The sequence below is a fragment of the Arachis stenosperma genome, chromosome 1 (assembly GCF_014773155.1).
Source record: "Arachis stenosperma cultivar V10309 chromosome 1, arast.V10309.gnm1.PFL2, whole genome shotgun sequence".
Classification (NCBI taxonomy): Eukaryota; Viridiplantae; Streptophyta; class Magnoliopsida; order Fabales; family Fabaceae; genus Arachis; species Arachis stenosperma.
Genome location: NC_080377.1, coordinates 36,216,455 through 36,238,156, shown reverse-complemented (window position 1 = coordinate 36,238,156; position 21,702 = coordinate 36,216,455). Strand labels below are relative to the sequence as shown.

Below are 21,702 nucleotides of genomic sequence, written 5' to 3'. Positions count from 1 at the left end.
AAGTATATTACTTAAATTTTGTTGTATCAAAATTTTTGTGGTACATCAAAATTTCTATGATCTAGTTTTTTGAATATTTATAGGAGAAGAATAAGATGAAGATGAAGATGATGATAAAGAAGGATGAGAAAGAAAAAAAAATTGTTCGGTAGTTTGGGTACCGGACGGTTCGGAGAGATCCTTCGGATGGTAAGGTGAGGTTTCTGCCTGGTTCAGGGCTGCGGAGAGGGAGCTGGAGCAGACGACTTCTTGAGTTCTTGGTGTGGAGAGGGGGTGTCACCTACAAAGACACTCCGACGCCCAAGTCAATTGAGTGTGCAGGCGAAAAAGGGGAATAAAGTGGTGTGTGACGTACCTCGGGGAGGGGTAGGTCCCTTCCCATATATACCGTGTCAGAGGTGGGTCCCACAAGAGCAGACCCACCTTCCCCGAAATTTCTCTATACAACTGTGGCAGAGCTGGCAGGGACGCGTGTCTGGGTCGGCGGTCGAGCGCCTCGCACCCGACCGTTCGGGTCGGGTGGTCTATGGGTTGGGCGGACCCACATGAGATTTAGGTCGGGCCGTAACAGTTCCCCCAACACGCCAGCAATGGACGCGAACATTGTTGGTGGCGCGTTACGTATTCGCTGTGTCATCGCCAGGTCGGCCGCTCGTGGAGAGGACGTGCCTCTTGCGCGCGTCTCTCCATTGAGAGGGATAACCGTTTGTCGCCTCGTTCTTCGCGTTGGGCATTAAATGCTTGCAATGAATTATTTCAAAACCCTACGCGTAAAGACTGTTTTGCCCTTCGTCTTTCCTGCTTCTTGAGTCAGTTTCTTAACTCCTCAGTCATTCGTTTTAATTCCATTTTCTTTGCATTCTCCTTCTTCCTTCTTGAATTTCCCATTGTGATTTTTGCGTTTCTGAGCATCCATCCCTTCCTGCCTTCAGCTATCACAGTCAATCAGGTAAGCATTCTTCTTTTCTTTTTCTGCTTTATGGTTATTTTGTCTTCATTACCAATCCTTCCGTATGCATGTTGCTTGCTTGGTTTGCATGTCAGATAACCTTAGTGCTAGGTAGCTTTTTAGGTTTTTACTTGGGTTCTGCTTCAGCCATGCTTGATCTTAGTTTGTTAAATAGGCTAAATGTGGTTTTTGGGCTCTTTCCGGATTCCCGATCTCATAGACTAACCGAGTGGTACCCCCACTGTAGGTATGTCTCGCGTCGTCTCACGAGCTTCTACCTTCGCCGTGGGTTACGACCCATATGCTTGGGTGGCTTCCGACTTGAGGGACTCCCCAAACCAGGTGGGCGAGGAGGAGCTTACCGAATTTCGTCAAGCCGAGTACCTGTGCGGGGGTACTGACGAGGAGGTCAACTACGACGTCTTTGTTCCTGCCCCTAGCGAACAGCTGTACGAACTCAATTTCCACTCCCCTCGGGTTGCCGATTGGGTTTGGTTTTACAAAGCCATGTTCACCCAAGTGGGGGTTCGCATTCCCTTTTCCACTTTTCAAATGGCGCTCCTTAATCAGATCTCCGTGGTGCCGTCGCAGCTGCATCCGAACAGTTGGTCTTCCATTCGCTGTTTCGAGATAGTGTGTGAATATTTGGAGTTGCCGGTGTTCGTCGACATTTTCCTTTATTTTTTCAACCTCACGAATCCTTCCAAGGAGGGGAAGGCGAGGAAAGCGTTCATGTCCTTCCGATCTGCCCAGGGTTGGAGGATCTTTGGCTTGTTCGATGACTCTTATCACGGGTTTAAGGATAAGTACTTTAAGGTGCGTCCGGTCAAAGGCCACCATCCCTTCTGGTTGTCGTTAGAGGGGGAGCGCCTCATCCCGATGTATTGGAGTTTCGGGGCGGGGTCTAACACCTTTATTAAGGTGACCTACAAGGGGATGTCCGCCGTGGATAAAAAGATTGCCGACATGTTGTTGGCCGTTTTTGGGAAAAATCATGTGAACCCCCACCTTCTTATGGGTAACTGGGAGGTTGCCCGAAATTATATTTGTGAGTAGCTTTGTCTTGTGTTTCTTGCATTATCGTCACTTTGATTGGTTACGCCGATTAAACGACTAACTTGTTTATTTATTTGTTGTAGTGGGAATGTCTGCCGAGGTGATAGGCCTTGAGAGTTTGTACAAAACTTTTTTGGAGGAGAGTGATGAGGCGAAGGCTGATGAGGAGCCGGGGACCCCTCCCGGGAACAAGGAGGACCAGGCGGCGCCTTCACCCCGTGATGTTGATATGTTGGACAAGCACTCTGACGGGGCGCACGTTTCTCCTGTTCATGGGGAGGCGGCCGGTACCACGCACTCGTCCTCTGCTCAACAGGCCGAGGAAGACGACTTGAGGGTCATCCCCACCCCCAAGAGGCAGAGGTCATTCTCCAGCCCCGAAAGAGCCCTCATCGTGATGGAGAGGAACTTTGATGCCGGGACATTCATAGACTCCCAGTTGCTTCCCGACACGGAGGAACACTTCCATGGCAACGACCTTGCAGGGCAGGTGCGGTGGATGTATCGTACCCTCCTTCGTAGTGCTGCCATAGCTTGGAAGGCTGAGTTTGAGTTGTCAAGTATGCAGTCGCTGCGTAGGAAGCTCAAATCTGCTGCTACAACCAATAATCAATTCAAAACTCAAGTTGAAACGCTTCGGGAGTAGCTGTCCGAGGCGAAGGAGAAGCTTAAGACTGCCGAGGAGAAGGTTGTGTTTGCCGAGGAAAAATTAAAGACCTTTGATGCTACCATATCCCGTTTGACCGAGCAGGAGATGACTCTGGAAAGCCAGCTCAATGCCGCACAAGGTCGGGTGGTCGCTTTGGAGAAAGAACGTGACACGGCCGTCTCATCGGCTAAGACCGCTCAAGCCGAGGCCGAAAAGTTTAAGAAGAAGCATAGAGAGACCATGAAGTAGGGAAAAAAGTGCAATCCTGATGACAGAAGAGGCTCTTAAAGCCCAGGTGAAGATCGTGGCCCCTGACTTCGACATGTCGACGATCGGGGTCTTCAAGACAATTAAGGATTCCAAAATTGTCGATATGCCTAAGAAATGATCTCTTGTATTTTTACATTGAGTTTGTGATTTTGTTGTGGAACTTGTGGAACTTTCCTTTTGGTATACTTTAGTAGTCGCTTGGTCGGCTTGTGATTATTATCTTTTTCTGCTTGTCTGGTAGCGTTTTCATTTTGTTTTGTTTGTTGTTTTCTTGGTATTGGCTTGTCGCTAGCATTTGTTTACCATTATGTTGGTAATTTGGCAGAGTCAAGTCGTGGCTTTGTTGTAGCTGTTCGCTATGGCGTTAGCTTAGTCGGCTCCCAGGGTGATCAGTCCCGGGGCGTCGTATCGTCGTCTCGTTTGACATGTATTCTAGGGAACTTGTTGTCGTGGGATGCGTAAATGGGGAAAAGTAAATGGGAAAGTAATTTTGACAATTGAACATTAATCGGTAGTTAAACAAGTCTATTGTCAATAGGTATTTAACAAAAGTAATCCCTTGAGCTCGTCGGATCGCCTAATCGGCATGTTTGAGCTAGGAATAAAATCTTCTCAAGTTACCTGCATTCCAAGTTCTCGGGACTTCCTTGCCATCGAGCTTCTCCAATTTATAGGCGCCCTTTCCAATCACCTCTCTAACTCTGTAGGAGCCTTCCCAGTTTGCCGCCAGTTTACCTACCCCTTGAGTCGGTAGCCCAATATCGTTGCGCCGCATGACGAGGTCATTTTGTTCAAATTATCTCTTGAGCACTCTGGTGTTGTAGCGTAAGGCCATCCTTTGCTTTAGTGCTATTTTTGATAAATGGGCCGTCTCCCTAGTCTCATCTACTAGGTCCTTTTCCACAGCTTCCTCTACCCCCTTCAGGAGTAATCGTGGGCTCGGTTCGCCGATCTCAACGGGTATCATCGCATCCATCCCGTACGTCAGGCGGAAAGGGATTTCTCCTGTGGACGACTACTCTGTTGTCTGGTAGGACCAGAGGACCGAGGCGAGTTCGTCAGCCTATGCACCTTTTTTGTTTGTCAGCCGCTTCTTGAGGCCTAGTAAGATGACCTTGTTTGCGGCTTCTACTTGACCATTCGTCTGGGGGTGCTCTACAGAAGAGAACTTTTGCTTTATGCCTAGACCGGTGAGGAATTCCGCGAACTACTTGTCAGTGAACTGTGTCCTATTATCGAAGACAACGACTTCTGGGATACCGAATCGAGTTATCATCTGCCTCTACATAAACTTTCGACAATTGGATGAGGATATACTGTTCAGTGGTTCAGCCTCTATCCATTTGGTGTAGTAGTCGATGGCAACTATAAGGTATTTGACTTGTCCCCGGCCGGTCAGGAAAGGTCCCAGTAGGTCGACTCCCCACTGTACGAAAGGTCGGAAAGAAGTCAATAGACTTAGTTCGGTTGCTGGTGCTTTGTGGAAGTTGGCGTTCTCTTAGCACTTAACGCATTTTCTTACGAATTCTTTGGAGTCTGTCATCATCGATGGCCAGTAATACCCGGCTCGGACGAGTTTTCTTGACAGGGCTTTGCCCCCGATGTGATGACCACAGCACCCCTCGTGGACTTCTCTGAGAACGTAGTCCGTTTGGTCGGGATGTAGGCACTTCAGTAAGGGCTGGCTAAGTCCATTTTTAAATAGTTGGCCCTGTATAATCGCATATTTGGCCGCCTCTCTTCTCATCGCTTTAGCTTCCTTCTCGTCGTCAGGGAGCTTACCGTTTTCTGGGAAATTAGTGATGGGGTCTATCCAGGAAGGGCCTATCCTTGTCAGGTGGAGGGTAAATACTGGTTCTTTTACCATGCCTTGAATGAGGGATCGGCTGCCGAGTCCCGGTTTTGTGCTTGCTAGCTTGGATAGGAGGTCTGCCCATGTGTTCCTTTCCCTCAGAACGTGTTGGACCGTGACCTCCTCGAACTGCTTGCTCAGCTCTTTGACCTTCTCCAGGTACTTCTACAGCAGCGAGTCTTTGGCTTGGTAGCTTCCGTTTACTTATGAGGTGACGACTTGTGAGTCACTGCACACTTCCAGCCTCGTAGCCCCGACTTCCCGAGCTAGGGTCAAGCCGCCCAGGAGGGCCTCGTACTCCGCTTGGTTGTTCGATACGGGGAACTCGAACTTAATCGATTGTTCGTATATGACCCCAGCAGAGCTTTCCAAAATGATCCCGGCACCTCCGGACGTTTGGTTGGAGGCCCCATCCCCATGGAGCCTCCACCGTATGCCCGTTTCCTTGGTTGGATCTCTCGTCACTTCAACCAGGAAGTCTGCCATCGCTTGCGCCTTAATCGCATGTCGGGGCTCATATCGCAAATCATACTGGGAGAGCTCAATTGCCCAGGACATTATTCTTCCCGCCAAGTCAGGTTTCTGGAGCACCTGATGAACTCCCTGGTCTGTTCTCACGACAATCTGGTGGCCTTGGAAATATTGCCTTAGTCTATGAGAAGAAGTCAGGAGTGCCAGTGCCAGTTTCTCCAATTTGGTGTATCTTAGTTCTGCTCCTTGCAGTGCTCTACTCACAAAGTAAATGGGTTGTTGAACCTTCCCTTCTTCCCGTGCCAAAATCGCTGCAAGCGCTTCTTCCGTTATGGCTAGGTACAGGTAGAATGGTTCTCCGGCCCTAGGCTTCCCGAGTACCGGGGGTGTTGCAAGGATGTCTTTGAAGTGACTGAACGCTTCCTTGCATGCCGGGTTCCATTCAAACGCTATCCCCTTTCTCATCAGGTTGAAGAAGGGCAGGGACTTCGCTGCCGATGCTCCGAGGAAGCAGGACAGCGCGGTGAGTCTTCTTGCCAGCCTCTCGACATCTTTGACACAGCTCGTGCTCTTCATTTAGAGTATTGCTTAGCATTTTTCAGGGTTGGCTTCCACCCCCCTTTGAGTTATCATAAATCCTAGGAACTTTCCGGCCTCCATGGCAAAGGCACACTTGAGCGGGTTGAGCCTCATGCCGTGTTGCTGGAGGGCCGCAAACACATTTCCCAGGTCCCTCAGGAGGTCATCAGGTTGGGTGGTCTTTGCAAGGATATCATCCACGTAGACTTCCACTGTCTTGCCTATGCGGTCACTGAATATCTTGTTCATCAACCTTTGGTATGTGGCCCCCGCATTTTTCAGGCCAAATGGCATCACCTTATAGCAATAGATTTCTCCCGGCGTTGTGAACGCTGTTTTCTCTTCGTCAGGGCGGTGCATCGGTATTTGATTGTAGCTGGAATAAGCATACATAAAGCTCAGATACCGGTATTCCGCCGCCGCGTCGATGAGTGCATCAATGTTGGGGAGGGGATAGCAGTCTTTGGGGCATGCTTTGTTGAGATCGAAGTAATTCACACACATCTTTCATCTCCTATTGTGCTTTTTTACCCGAACCACATTCGACAGCCAGGTCGAGTAGTCTAGCTCTCGGATAAACCCCGCCTTGAGGAGGCTGGCCGTCTGCCTGGCCACCTTCTCTGCTCTCTCATATGACATCTTCTTTCTTCTTTGAGCCACTGGTCCGGCCTCCAGCTTGACGGCCAAGTGATATGACATGAGTTGGGGGTCTATCCCCAGCATGTCGGCTGGCGTCCAAGCAAACAAATCGCCATTGGCCCTGATCATTTCCACTAGAGGCTCTTTCAATTCATGTGGGAGGTTTCTGTTTATGAATGTGAACTTCTCCTCCGTGTCCCCGACCCTAAACTTTTCCAGGTCCCCCTCTAGTTCGGGTCTGGGCTTGTCGCCGACTCTAGCGTCCAGGTCAGCGAGGAATACCCCTGATGCTTCTGTAGATTTTTTTCTTAAGGAGAGACTGGCGTTGTCGTAAGTGACTGCCATTTTCAAATCTCCTTTTATGGATCCTACCAATCCATCATCAGTGATGAACTTCATTACCAACATCTTCGTACTGATTACTGCTCCGAGGTCATTGATAGTCTTCCTCCCTAGGATGACGTTGTAGGCCGTGGAGTCTCGTAGGACCACGAACTCGGCCATTACCAACATTCGCCCCTATCTTGACCCTATGGATATTGGTAGGGAGATTATCCCATCTGGCTTGATGAAGTGGTCGCCCAAACCCACAACACCGTGTTAGTGCGTCTTTAAATCGGCATCCCGTAGACCTAAGGCATCGAACACGTTGCGGAACATGATATTCGAGTCAGCCCCGGTGTCCACGAGGATCTGCTTGATGAGGCCAGTTCCCACTCTGGCCGTGATAACCATGGGAGGGTTTTCCGTGGCCTTATCGAACCATTGGTCCTCCGGACCGAATGAGATGAGTGAGAGCCTCTTGGAGCTTCGCACGGAGGATGAAGAGACCGCCAGGACCTTGGCATCTTTCTTGTATGCCGACCTCGACCTTGGAGGTGTGTCTCTTGCCGTTACCACGTTCACTATGGTAAGGCCGTGCTCGTTGTCCTCTGGCTCGTGACGTCGCTTCACCGCGAGGGTCTTGTCCTCTCCCTCGCGGTCGCGATCTCGCCTCCTTGGCTCCCTGATGAGATGGGAGAACTCGGCCAGTTTTCCATGCCGGATCGTTTGTTCCAGCGCGTCCTTCAGGTTGAAGCAATCTTGTGTCTTGTGTCCGTAGCCTTTGTGGTAGTCATAATAGAGGCTCTTATTTCCCCCAGTCCGGTCCTTCAGAGGTCGGGGCTTCGACAAAATTCCCTTTTCGGCTATCTGTTGATAAACTTCTATGATGGGGACGGTGAGGAGAGTGTAATTGGTGAATTTCCCGACTCAAGAAAACGGCCTTTGTGTCTTACTCGGACCGCCGTCTCTGGCGTGTTCCTTCTGTCTTTCTCCGCTACCGTGCTGTCGGGTTTGATTGTAGGAGGGCTACCACTTGTTGGCAGCCATGACCTGGTTGACTTCTTCATCGTTAATGTATTCCCTGGCTACACTTTGGATCTCCTGCATTGTCCACACCGACTTCGTGGTGAGGTGCTTCCTAAAATCCTCATTCAGAAGTCTGTTCGTCAGACAAAGGCTGGCCACCGAATCGGTTAGGCCATCTATTTCCAAACATTCATCGTTAAATCGATCCAAGTATTTTCTAGTCGGCTCACCGTGCCTTTATGTCACCCCGAGTAAGTTTATCGGGTGTTTCGCCTTCGCGATTCGGGTAGTGAATTGGGCTAGGAAGGCATGGCTAATGTCCGAAAACCTAGCCACCGAGCCCTGCGGGAGGTTATTAAACCACCATATTGCAGGTCCCGCCAGGGTGACCGGGAAGGCGCGGCACCTAACCTCGTCGCCTACCCCCTCCAAATTAATTCTGGCCTCGAAGGCCGTCAGATGTTCCTGTAGATCTTGAGTTCCATCCTACCTCATATCCGTGGGCTTATCAAAGTGCTTTGGTAACCGGACTTCGAGGATGGAATGGTGAAAATGGGTTGCCCCCATGATCACAGGTCGTCGTGCTCTCGTCATTCTTTCTCCGCCATCCTCCCGATCTCGTCTCGCAGCGCGAGTTCTTCGAGGTCGGGCGTAGATGAAGGGGTCGTGTTGTCTTCTCGGGTGTTCCTGGTCCTCCCGGTTACTTTTTGATTCAGATCTTGAGGTGGGAGTACGCTGGGAGCGGCTTCTGTGGGAGGTCCTTCCCCGGCTCTCGGGAGACGAGGAGTAGTTGGGGTCGGAAGTTTGTTGATGGTGCTCCTGATCCGCCAGTTGGTGCTCCAGGTTCTGCACCCTATGGCGCGATTCCTGCATTATCCTAGCGCTATCATTGCCAGTTCCCCCAAAGGGGCATCTTTCTTGGGCCCTTGAATGTGGCTCGGTACGTCGCGGGGGGGACCTCTGCCACTCTCAGGGAGAGGCGACGGAGGCTGCCCCCTCAAGGCCTGCTCCGCGGCCATGGTCCCCTGGACCCTGTACGATGTCCATTTAGGTAGTCCCCACAGACGGCGTCAATGTTCGGTAGTTCGGGTACCGGACGGTTCGGGGAGATCCCTCGGATGGTAAGGTGGGGTTTCTGCCTGGTTCAGGGCTGCGGAGAGGGAGCTAGAGCAGACGACTTCCCGAGTTCTTGGTGTGGAGAGGGGGTGTCACCTGTAAAAACACTCTAACGCCCAAGTCAGTTGAGTGTGCAGGCGAAAAAAGGGAATAAAGTGGTGTGTGACGTACCTCGGGGAGGGGTAGGTCCCTCCCCATATATACCGTGTCAGAGGTGGGTCCCACAAGAGCAGACCCACCTTCCTCGAAATTTTCCCATACAGCTGTGGCAGAGCTGGCAGGGACGCGTGTCCAGGTCGGCGGTCGAGCGCCTTGCACCTGACCGTTCGGGTCGGGTGGTCTATGGGTCGGGCCGGCCCATATGAGATTTGGGCCGGGCCGTAACAAAATTAAACAATAACAACAACATCAAGAAGAAAAAAAAAAGAAAGGCACTAGCAACCATGACAACAATGTTGAATAAGACATTGATGACAGTAATAACGACGACGACGGTTGGTAGCAATGACGATGACAACGACGTTGAAAGAAGAAGAAGAATAAAGGAGAAAGAAAATGGCAGGCATGTGAATGATTTTTTTGTGTGACTTCATGAATAGTTTTAATTTTTAACCCATTAATTAAATTTAATTACTCAAAAAACTTGAACATCTAACATTTTTAATTAAATAATAATATTATCATTTTAGTTTTGATAATATTAATTTTTTTATAACTTATAAAAAAATACAATACCAAAAAATTATGTGTGAAATGAGATTATGAAAAACATTTAACTACTAAATTAATTTTCTTTGCCAATATCACTATTTTTTTTTAATTTTAAATTTTAAATAATAAATTATATATCTTAAATTTTATTCGAAATCTTAAACTTCTCAAAAAATAAAAATTAAAAAAATAATTTTATAGTAAAATAAAACTGACTATTATTAACAATAATTTAAAAATGAGTTCTCCAATATTTTTTTAATTTATTATTTCAAACGACCAGAATTTACAAAAAGACTAATTTGGTTTATAGATTGTAATTTGTAAATTTAGAGGCTAACAAATTAATAACTAAATTAAAAATAAAGTGGCTTTAAAAAATGTTTAGATGGATTTGAGATTTTACCTTTATTTTTTTTTATTTTAAAAAGGAAACTATAAACATACGTGTGAAAGTAAAACTAAAGAGCAAGAGTAATAACTAGGACTTCTAATTCAACTTCTTAATTATATTTTTAATATTTAAATGAGTAAACGTTTATATATATTATTTTTAAAAATATAAAAATTAAAAATTAAAACTTTTTTATTTAAAATTAAGAAATTTATTATATATTCTATTATATATTACTAATTTTACAATCATGCTACATGTCATTCTCTTACTGCAATTGAAATTAAATTTTTTTCTTTAAAAATTACAGAATTCTCTTCTCCTCCTTCTCTCTTTCTCTAGCTCTCTTATTCATTCACCTACTTTATCTTTCTTATATATCATTATCAATGACTAGTTACAAATTTGACCATTAAAATATATAACATGATCTTCGGTTTCACGGTTACTGAACGGGTCGGATGTGTAGAGTATGTGAAGGAGACGGGGGACCTAGATCTGGGTCGCTCGTGCGTGATCAGACCTTCTGGGCTAACGCCAGAGGGAGAGCGATAGAGTTTCACGGCCTTCCGGGTTGTTGGAATGGAGAGGAGGGGGAGCCACATGCAAAAGGGACTCCGACGCTCAAGTCAGAATTCGTACAAGGTGGCAGAAAAGGTGAGGGTTAGGTAACGTACCTGGGGGAGGGGTAGGACCCTCCCCTTATATAGTTTGCACCTAGGGCGGGTTCCACAGGAGCAAACCCACCTTCCAGGAAATTTTCTCTCCCAGCTGTCATGTAGTTCACAAGAAGAGTGGCGGTGTCGTGGGCTTCTTCCCAGTTCGGGTGTTCCGTACCCGTCGGGTCGGCCGGCCGGGCCGGGGCATCGGACTATGTGGGTTGGGCCAGAACAGTGCCCCAACGCACCAACTATGGTCGTGAGCATCGTTGTTGGCGCGTTCCATTCTACCTTCTCTGTGGTTGGATCCTCGTGGGGGTTGGCCGCTCGTGATAAGGGCGTGCCCCCTACGCGCGAGTGGGTTTTACCATTTCGAGGGAATGTCAATCATCGCCTCGTTCTCCGTGCCTATCATTTATTGCCATTATGGCTGATTTGAAAGCTTGGGAAAAAGTCAGTCCTACCCTTGGCTTTCGTGCTTCCCTGTTGTGGCAGTTACTCCTTAGTGTTATCTTTCTTTTCCCCATTTTCACGTTCTATCTTCTCATTTATGCCTTTTGCATTATTCCTTGCCATTTTTCCTCACCTGCTTTCTGGATTCCACTGCCATTATCTGCTTCCAATTCAACTGCAACCGCATCCTGTCGAATTTTTCCAATTTTTCTCGACAACAATCTTCCTGGTAAGCATCTCCTTTTTTAATGAATGATTACTGTTATTATTGCTACTATTGTCATCCCCTTGCATTTTGGTAGCTTTTAGGCTTTTGCATGTGTGGTGTTTGAGTCATTCTGTTGTTAGCTAGGCTTTAGAGGGAGTTACCATTTAGATTTCTGGTTTTTGGCCTTTGTTTAACTGTAGATAGGCTCACTGTTATATAGTGTTGGTTCCGGTTTTCCCGGTATCCCCATATATTAGTCTGACTTTGAGTGGTGTCCCCACTGTATGAACGACGCAACTTCTCCTCCCGAGGCCCTGTGTTGACCGATATGCCTGGATCACCTCAGACGTGAAGGACACACCTTCCTAAATAACCCTAGAGGAGCTCACGGAGTTCCGCCAAACCGACCAATTATGCGGGGGAGGCCCCGAGGAAGAACGCTACGAAGCGTTTGTTCCTGCGGACTATGAACAAATATATCAACTTTACTTGAACACCCCCTAGTTGCCGACTGGATTTGGATGTATAAGGCGATGTTTACCGTCCTAGGGGTTCGAATCCCCTCCTCCCCTTTCCAAATGGCACTTCTAAACTGGTGCAATGTGACACCGTCTCAGCTGTATCCGAATAATTGGGCTGTTATCCGATACTTCGAGATGGTTTGCGAGTACCTGCAGTTGTCGGCCTCTGTAGAAGTGTTTTTATGACTCTTCATTTTGACCAACCCTTTCAAAGAGGGAAGGCATAAGAAGGGGTTTATGTCCTTCCAGGCTGCCCAGGGTAGGTGAATCTTTATTCGAAGATTTGTTTCATGTCTTCAAAGACAAGTTCTTCAAGGTACCGCTTCCCGAAGGCCAGCACTCCTTCTGGTTGACCTTGGAGGGGGAGCGGCGGATTCCAACCTACTGGAACTTCGGGGCTGGGTCCAATGCTTTTAACAAAGTAACGTACAAAGGGCTGACCCAGCGAGATAAGAACATAGCTGACATGTTGTTAGCTATATTTAATAATAATAATATCAACCCACATCTTTTAATGGGTGACCGAGAGATAGGTAAGATCTGTGTAGGTGAGTGGTCGGTTGGTTCTAGTGTTGCCCTCTCCCTTTTTTTACGAGCTAACGGGTTGTTGTCTGCACTGCAGTGGATATGGCCGCCGAGCACACCGGATTTGAAGATTTAATGGCCCAATTTCTCCCGGTCATAGTGAAGACAGCTCCGCGACCCATACTGCTGAGCACCCGTCCTCCTCTACTGTTGAAGTGCAATCAGCTCTACCTCCTCCTCCGGGACCCACCGACCCCAGCGCAATGGCCGCCTCAAGTAGTAGCTGCATGGTTCCTACTGAGGTAGAGCCGACCGGGGGAGGTCACGATGTGGCGATAGTCGAGAACCCTTGCAAGCGGAAGCCGACCTCCAGTCCTAAGGGGGTCGCTTACTGGTGCACGAAATTGTGATCATCAACAATGGCATCAAAGACTTGGTAGCGCTCTCAAACGTGAATGACACTTTGTCACAACTTCGCACAACTAACCAGCAAGTGCACTGGGTCGTCCAAGTAATACCTTACGTGAGTAAGGGTCGATCCCACGGAGATTGTTGGTATGAAGCAAGCTATGGTCATCTTGTAAATCTCAGTTAGACGGATAATAAATGGTATGGAGTTTTCGAAAATAAAGATAAATAAAGCATAAAGTAAAGATAGAGATACCTATGTAAATCATTGGTAGGAATTTCAGATAAGTGTATGGAGATACTGTGTTCCTTCTGAATCTCTGCTTTCCTACTGCTTTCATCCAATCCTTCTTACTCATTTCTATGGCAAGCTGTATGTAGGGCATTACCGTTGTCAATGGCTACTTTCCATCCTCTCAGTGAAAATGGTCCTCTACGGTTTCCCGCATGGCTAATCAGCTGTTGGTTCTTGATCATATCGGAATAAGATCTATTGATCCTTTTGCGTCTGTCACTACGCCCAACAATCACGAGTTTGAAGCTCGTCACAATCATTCAATCCCTGAATCCTACTCGGAATACCACAGACAAGGTTTAGACTTTCCGAATTCTCATGAATGCTGCCAATGGATTCTAGCTTATACCACGAAGACTCTGATCTCATGGAATGGAAGGCTCGATTGTAAGGCGAGGGCAACCATGCGTCGTGCATCAGGAATCCAAGAGATATGCGCTCGGTCTAAGGTAGAACGGAAGTGGTTGTCAATCACGCGTTCATAGGTGAGAATGATGATGAGTGTCACGGATCATCACATTCATCATGTTGAAGTGCAATGAATATCTTAGAACAAGAATAAGCTGAATTGAATAGAAAATAGTAGTAATTGCATTAAAACTCGAGGTACAGCAGAGCTCCACACCCTTAATCTATGGTGTGTAGAAACTCCACCGTTGAAAATACATAAGTGATGGTCCAGGCATGGCCGAATGGCCAGCCCCCTTTGAAGGACCAATGATGTCCTTGAGCTCTTCTATGTCTCTTCCTTGCCTTTGTTACTCCTCCCTCATTACTCTTTGATCTTTTCTAATCTCATGGAGAATGATGAAGTACTCTTGGTGTTCTACCCTTAATTGGTCCATGTTATAACTCAAGTCTTCTAGAGAAGTGTTGAGTTGTTCCCAATAGTTGTTTGGAGGAAAATTCATCCATTGAGGCATCTCAGGGATTTCTTGATGATGAGCTTCCTCATGCGTCTCTTGAGATCCATGGACGGACTCTCTTATTTGCTCCATCCTCTTCTTAGTGATGGGCTTGTCCTCTTCAATGAGGGTGTCTCCTTCTATGACAACTCCAGCTGAGTAGTATAGATGGCAAATAAGATGAGGAAAAGCTAGCCTTGCCATGGTGGAGGACTTTTCGGCTACTTTGTAGAATTCAAGAGAGATGACTTCATGAACTTCTACTTCCTCTCCAATCATGATGCTATGGATCATGTTGGCCCGATCCACAGTAACTTCGGATCGGTTGCTAGTGGGGATGATGGAGCGTTGGATGAACTCCAACCATCCTCTAGCCACAGGCTTAAGGTTCAGTCTTCTTAATTGAACTGGCTTGCCTTTTGAGTCTCTTTTTCATTGAGCTCCTTCAACACATATGTCCATAAGGACTTGGTCCAATCTTTGATCAAAGTTGACCCTTCTAGTGTAGTGGCATGCGTGTTCTTGCATTATAGGCAAGTTGAATGCCAACCTTATATTTTCCGGACTGAAATCTAAGCATTTCTCCCGAACCATTGTAAGATAATTCTTTGGATTCGGGTTCATACTTTGATCAAGGTTCCTAGTGATCCATGCATTGGCATAGAACTCTTGAACCATTAATATTCCGACTTGTTGAATGGAGTTGGTCAGAACTTCCCAACCTCTTCTTTGGATCTCATGTCGGATCTCCGGATACTCATTTTTCTTGAGCATGAAAGGGACCTCGGGGATCACCTTCTTCTTGGCCACAACTTCATAGAAGTGGTCTTGATGGACCTTTGAGATGAATCTTTCCATCTCCCATGACTCGGAGGTGGAAGCTTTTGTCTTCCCTTTCCACTTTCTAGAGGTTTCTCCGGCCTTAGGTGCCATAAGTGGTTATGGAAAAACAATAAAGCTATGTTTTTACCATACCAAACTTAAAATATTGCTCGCCCTCGAGCAAAAGAAGAAAGAATAGAAGAAGAAGAAGAAAATATGGAGGAGGGAGAGAGAGATGTGTATTCGGCCAATGGGGAGAAGAGAGGGTTGTGTTGTGTGAGAATGAAGAAGGATGGAGGGGTTTATATAGTGGAGGGAGAGGGTATTATTTCGGCCATTTAGGGTGGGTTTGGGTGGAAAAGAGATTTTAAATTTTGAAGGTAGGTGGGGTTTATGGGGAAGAGAGGATGGATGTGAGTGGTGAAGAGGTGATGGGGAAGAGAGAGTGAGGTGATTGGTGAAGGGTGTTTAGGGAAGAGTGTTATTGGATTGTGTGAAAGAAGAGAGAAGGTGAGTTGAGGTATGTAGGGATCCTGTGGGGTCCACAGATCCTGAGGTAATCCTGTGGGGTCCACAGATCCTGAGGTGTCAAGGATTTAACATCCCTGCACCAATTAGGCATGTAAAACGCCATCTGAGTGCAATCCTGCCGTTTAACGCCAGATTGCAGCATGTTTCTGGCGTTAAATGCCACTTCCATGCTTGTTTTGGGCATTCAACACCAGTCTGCTGCATGTTTCTGGCGTTGAACGCCAGTTCTATGCTTGTTTCTGGCGTTTAACGCCAGCTCTCCTCAGGGTGTAATTCTGGCGTTTAAACGCCAGACTGCTGCTTGTTTCTGGCATTCAACGCCAGATTCATGCTCTGTTCTGGTGTTAAACGCTAGCCAAATGCTCCTTACTGGCGTTTAAACGCCAGTAAGCTCTTCCTCCAGGGTGTGATTTTTCTTCTGCTGTTTTTTATTCTGTTTTTAATTTTTGCAATTATTTTGTGACTCCACATGATTATAAACCTAATAAAACAAAAAAAGAGAACAATAGAAATATAGATAAATAAAAATTGGGTTGCCTCCCAATAAGCGCTTCTTTAATGTTAATAGCTTGACAGTGAGCTCTCATGGAGCTTCATAGATGTTCAGAGCATTGTTGGGACCTCCCAACACCAAACTTAGAGTTTGAATGTGGGGGTTCAACACCAAACTTAGAGTTTGGTTGTGGCCTTCCAACACCAAACTTAGAGTTTGATTATGGGGGCTTTGTTTGACTTTGTATTGAGAGAAGCTTTTCATGCTTCCTCTCCATGGTTGCAGAGGAAGATCCTTGAGATTTAAACACCAGGTAGTCCGTATTCAATTGAAGGACTAGCTCTCCTCTGTCAACATCAATCATAGCTCCTGCTGTGGCTAGGAAGGGTCTTCCAAGGATGATGGATTCATCCTTATCCTTCCTAATGTCTAAGATTATGAAATTAGCAGGGATGTAAAGGCCTTTAACCTTCACTAACACGTCCTCTACCAATCCATAAGCTTGTCTTATTGACTTGTCTGCCATCTCTAATGAGAATGTGACATTCTGTACCTTAAAGATCCCCAGCTTCTCCATTACAGAGAGTGGCATAAGATTTATACCTGACTCCAAGTCACATATAGCCTTCTCAAAGGTCATGGTGCCTATGGTACAGGGTATTAAGAATTTACCAGGATCTTGTTTCTTTTGAGGTAAAGTTTGTTGAACCCATGTATCTAGTTCACTAATGAGCAAAGGAGGTGCATCTTCCCAAGTCTCATTACCAAACCACATGGCATTCAGCTTCATGATAGCTCCTAGATATTGAGCAACTTGCTCTCCAGTTACATCTTCATCCTCTTCAGAGGAAAAATAGTTTTTAGAGCTCATGAATGGCAGAAGGAGGTTTAAAGGAATCTCTATGGTCTCTATATGAGCCTCAGATTCCTTTAGGTCCTCAATAGGAAACTCCTTCTTGTCTGGGAGACGTTCCATGAGGTCTTCCTCATTGGGATTCACGTCCTCCCCTTCCTCTCTAGGTTCAGCCATTTTGATTATGTCAATGGCCTTGCACTCTCTTTTTGGATTCTCTTCAGTATTGCTTGGGAGAGTACTAGGAAGGGTTTCAGTGATTTTCTTACTCACCTGGCCCACTTGTGCCTCCAAATTTCTGATGGATGACCTTGTTTCACTCATGAAACTTAAAGTGGCCTTAGACAAATCAGAGACTATGTTTGCTAAGTTAGAGGAGCTCTGCTCAGAATGCTCTGTCTGTTGCTGAGAAGATGATGGAAAAGGCTTGTTATTGCTAAGCATGTTTCTTCCACCATTATTAAAGCCTTGTTGGAGCTTTTGTTGATCCTTCTATGAGAAATTTGGATGATTTCTCCACGAGAAATTATAGGTGTTTCCATAAGGTTTACCCATGTAATTTACCTCTGCCATTGTAGGGTTCTTAGGATCATAAGCTTCTTCTTCAGAAGTTGCCTTTTTAGTACTGTTGGATGCATTTTGCCATCCATTCAGACTTTGAGAAATCATGTTGACTTGGTGAGTCAACATTTTATTCTGAACCAATATGGCATTCAGAGTATCAATTTCAAGAACTCCCTTCCTCTGAGGCGTCCCATTACTCACAGAATTTCTCTCAGAAGTGTACATGAATTGGTTATTTGCAACCATGTCAATGAGTTCTTGAGCTTCTACAGGCATTTTCTTTAGGTGAATGGATCCACCTGTAGAATGGTCCAGTGACATCTTAGAGAACTCAAATAGACCATAATAGAATATGTCCAAAATGATCCACTCTGAAAGCATGTCAGAAGGACACCTTTTGGTCATCTGCTTGTATCTTTCCCAAGCTTCATAGAGGGATTCACCATCTTTTTGTTTGAAGGTCTGAACATCCACTCTAAGCTTGCTCAGCTTTTGAGGAGGAAAGAACTTAGCCAAGAAGGCCGTGACTAGCTTATCCCAAGAGTCCAGGTTATCTTTAGGTTGTGAGTCCAACCATGTTCTAGCTTTGTCTATTACAACAAAAGGGAAAAGCATGAGCCTGTAGACTTCAGGATCTACTCCATTAGCCTTAACAGTTTCATAGATCTGCAAGAATTCAGTTAAAAACTGATAGGGATCTTCTGATGGAAGTCCATAAAACTTGCAGTTCTGTTGCATTAGAGCAACTAGTTGAGGTTTTAGCTCAAAATTGTTTGCTCCAATGGAAGGGATTGAGATGCTTCTTCCATCAAATTTGGAAGTAGGTGTAGTATAGCCATCAAGCATCCTCCTTGCATTATTATTTTCGGTTGTCATCTCCTCTTTCTTTTCGAAAATTTTTGTAAGGTTGTTTCTGGATTGTTGTAATTTAGCTTCTCTTAGTTTCCTATTCAGAGTCCTTTCAGGTTCAGGATCTGCTTCAACAAGAATATTCTTGTCCTTGCTCCTGTTCATATGAAAAAAAAGGGAACAGAAAATAATAATAGGGATCCTCTTTACCACAGTAGAGAGATTCCTTTATGTTAGTAGAAGAAGAAAAAAATAGAAGAAGGAAAAGAGGAAAATTCGAACTCAGAGAGGAAGAGAGGGTTCGAATTTTAAGATGAAGAGAAGAGTGTTATTAATTAAATAAATAAATAGAAGAAGATGAGAGAGGGAATTTCGAAAATAAATTTTGAAAAAGGGTTAGTGATTTTCGAAAATTAAGAGAATAAATAAAATTAAAATTAAAATTTGAAACAATTAGTTAATTAAAAGAATTTTGAAAAAGAGGGAGGTAATTTTCGAAAATTAGAGAGAGAAAAGTAGTTAGGTGGTTTTGAAAAAGATAAAAAACAAACAAAAAATCAATTAGTTAGTTGAAAAAGATTTGAAAATCAATTTTGAAAAGATCAGAAGTTAGAAAAGATTTTTGAAATCAAATTTTTGAAAAAGATATGATTTGAAAAAGATATTTTAAAAAGATATGATTGAAAAAGATATTTTGAAAAAGATTGATTTTTAAAATTAAAATTGATTACTTGACTAACAAGAAATTAAAAGATATTATTCTAGAATTTAAAGATTGAACATTTCTTAACAAGAAAGTAACAAACTTCAAATTTTTTGAATCAATCACATTAATTGTTAGTAAAGTTTTCGAAAATTATGAAATAAAGATAAGAAAAAGATTTTGAAAAATAATTTTAAATTTTCGAAAATCATAAAAGAAAAATGAAAAAGATTTGATTTTTGAAAAAGATTTTGAAAAGATAGGATTTTTAAAATTGAAAATTTGACTTGACTTATAAGAAATAGCTAAGTTTTAAAAATTTTTGATTAAGTCAACTCAAATTTTTGAAATTTTATGAGAGAAAAAAAAGGAGAAGATATCTTTTTTATTTTTGAATTTTTTAATGATGAGAGAGAAAAAGATAAAAATGACCCAAAAATATGAAAATTTTGGATCAAAACACATGATGCATGCAAGAACACTATGAATGTCAAGATGAACACCAAGAACACTTTGAAGATTAAGATGAACATCAAGACTTATTTTTGAAAAATCTTAAAGAAAAGAAAGACATGCAAGACACCAAACTTGGAAATTTTTCATATTTAGAAACTAAGAATTCAAAAATGCATATGAGAAACAAAAAAAAAAAACACAAAACAAGAAAATATCAAGATCAAACAAAAAGACTTACCAAGAACAACTTGAAGATCATGAAGAACACCATGCATGAATTTTCGAAAAATGCACAAATTTTTAAAGACATGCAATTGATACCAAACTTAAAAATTGACACTAGACTCAAACAAGAAACACAAAATATTTTTGGTTTTTATGATTTTATTATTTTTTGGATTTTTCGAAATTAATTTTTGGAAAAACGAAAATAAGTAAAAAAATTTTGAAAGATTTTTGAAAACTTCTTGAAAATAAAGTTACCTAATCTGAGCAACAAGATGAACCGTCAGTTGTCCAAACTCGAACAATCCCCAGGAACTGCGCCAAAAACTTGGTGCACGAAATTGTGATCATCAACAATGGCGCCAAAGACTTGGTAGCGCTCTCAAACGTGAATCACACCTTGTCACAACTTCGCACAACTAACCAGCAAGTGCACTGGGTCGTCCAAGTAATACCTTACGTGAGTAAGGGTCTATCCCACGGAGATTGTTGGTATGAAGCAAGCTATGGTCATCTTGTAAATCTCAGTTAGGCGGATAATAAATGGTTATGGAGTTTTCGAAAATAAGGATAAATAAAGCATAAAGTAAAGATAGAGATACTTATGTAAATTATTGGTAGGAATTTTAGATAAGTGTATGGAGATACTCTGCTTTCCTACTGCTTTCATCCCATCCTTCTTACTACTTTCTATGGCAAGCTGTATGTAGGGCGTCACCGTTGTCAATGGCTACTTCCCATCCTCTCAATGAAAATGGTCCTCTACGGTTTCCCGCATGGCTAATCAGCTGTTGGTTCTTGATCATATCGGAATAAGATCCATTGATCCTTTTGTGTCTGTCACTACGCCCAACAATCACGAGTTTGAAGCTCGTCACAGTCATTCATTCCCTGAATCCTACTCGGAATACCACAGACAAGGTTTAGACTTTCCGAATTCTCATGAATGCTGCCAATGGATTCTAGCTTATACCACGAAGACTCTGATATCACGGAATGGAAGGCTCGGTTGTCAGGCGAGGGCAACCATGCGTCGTGCATCAGGAATCTAAGAGATATGCGCTCGGTCTAAGGTAGAACGGAAGTGGTTATCAATCACGCGTTCATAGGTGAGAATGATGATGAGTGTCACGGATCATCACATTCATCATGTTGAAGTGCAACGAATATCTTAGAACAAGAATAAGCTTAATTGAATAGAAAATAGTAGTAATTGCATTAAAACTCGAGGTACAGCAGAGCTCCACACCCTTAATCTATGGTGTGTAGAAACTCCACCGTTGAAAATACATAAGTGATGGTCCAGGCATGGCCGAATGGCCAGCCCCCTTTGAAGGTCTAAAATCGCATACACTGATTAAATATCAATCCAAAAGACAAGACGCCTAGTACAATAGTAAAAAGTTCTATTTATACTAAACTAGTTACTAGGGTTTACAGAAATAAGTCTAAATGCAAAAATCCACTTCCGGGGGCCACTTTGGTGTGTGCTTGGGCTAAGCTTGAGCTTTACATGTGCAGAGACTTCTCTTGGAGTTAAACGCCAAGTTGTAACGTGTTTTTGGCGTTTAACTCTGGTTTGTGACGTGTTTCTGGCGTTTTACTCCAGAATGCAGCATAGAACTGGCGTTGAGCGCCAGTTTGCGTCATTTAAGCTCGAATAAAGTATAAACTATTATATATTGCTGGAAAGCTCTGAATGTCTACTTTCCAAAGCCATTGAGAGCGCGCCGTTTAGAGTTCTGTAGCTCCAGAAAATCTATTTCGAGTGCAGGGAGGTCAGAATCCAACAGCATCAGCAGTCCTTTTTCAGCCTGAATCAGATTTTTGCTCAGGTCCTTCAATTTCAGCCAGAAAATACCTGAAATCATAGAAAAACACACAAACTCATAGTAAAGTCCAGAAATGTGAATTTTGCATAAAAACTAATGAAAACATCCCTAAAAGTAGCTAGATCCTACTAAAAACTACCTAAAAATAATACCAAAAAGCGTATAAATTATCCGCTCATCACAACACCAAACTTAAATTGTTGCTTGTCCCCAAGCAACTGAAAATCAAATAGGATAAAAAAAAGAGAATATACTATAAATTCCAAAATATCAATGAATATTAGTTCTAATTAGATGAGCGGGACTTGTAGCTTTTTGCTTCTGAACAGTTTTAGCATCTCACTTTATCCTTTGAAGTTTAGAA

General features: G+C 44.1%; 1 non-coding gene across 1 annotated transcript; it reads left to right on the top strand.

Moving 5' to 3' along the window:
* Nucleotides 1-17,648: 17,648 nt before the first annotated feature.
* On the top strand, nt 17,649-17,756 carry LOC130948916 (small nucleolar RNA R71). The gene has a single exon (XR_009073294.1). It is a non-coding gene; the product is annotated as a small nucleolar RNA R71 (small nucleolar RNA).
* Nucleotides 17,757-21,702: the final 3,946 nt, after the last annotated feature.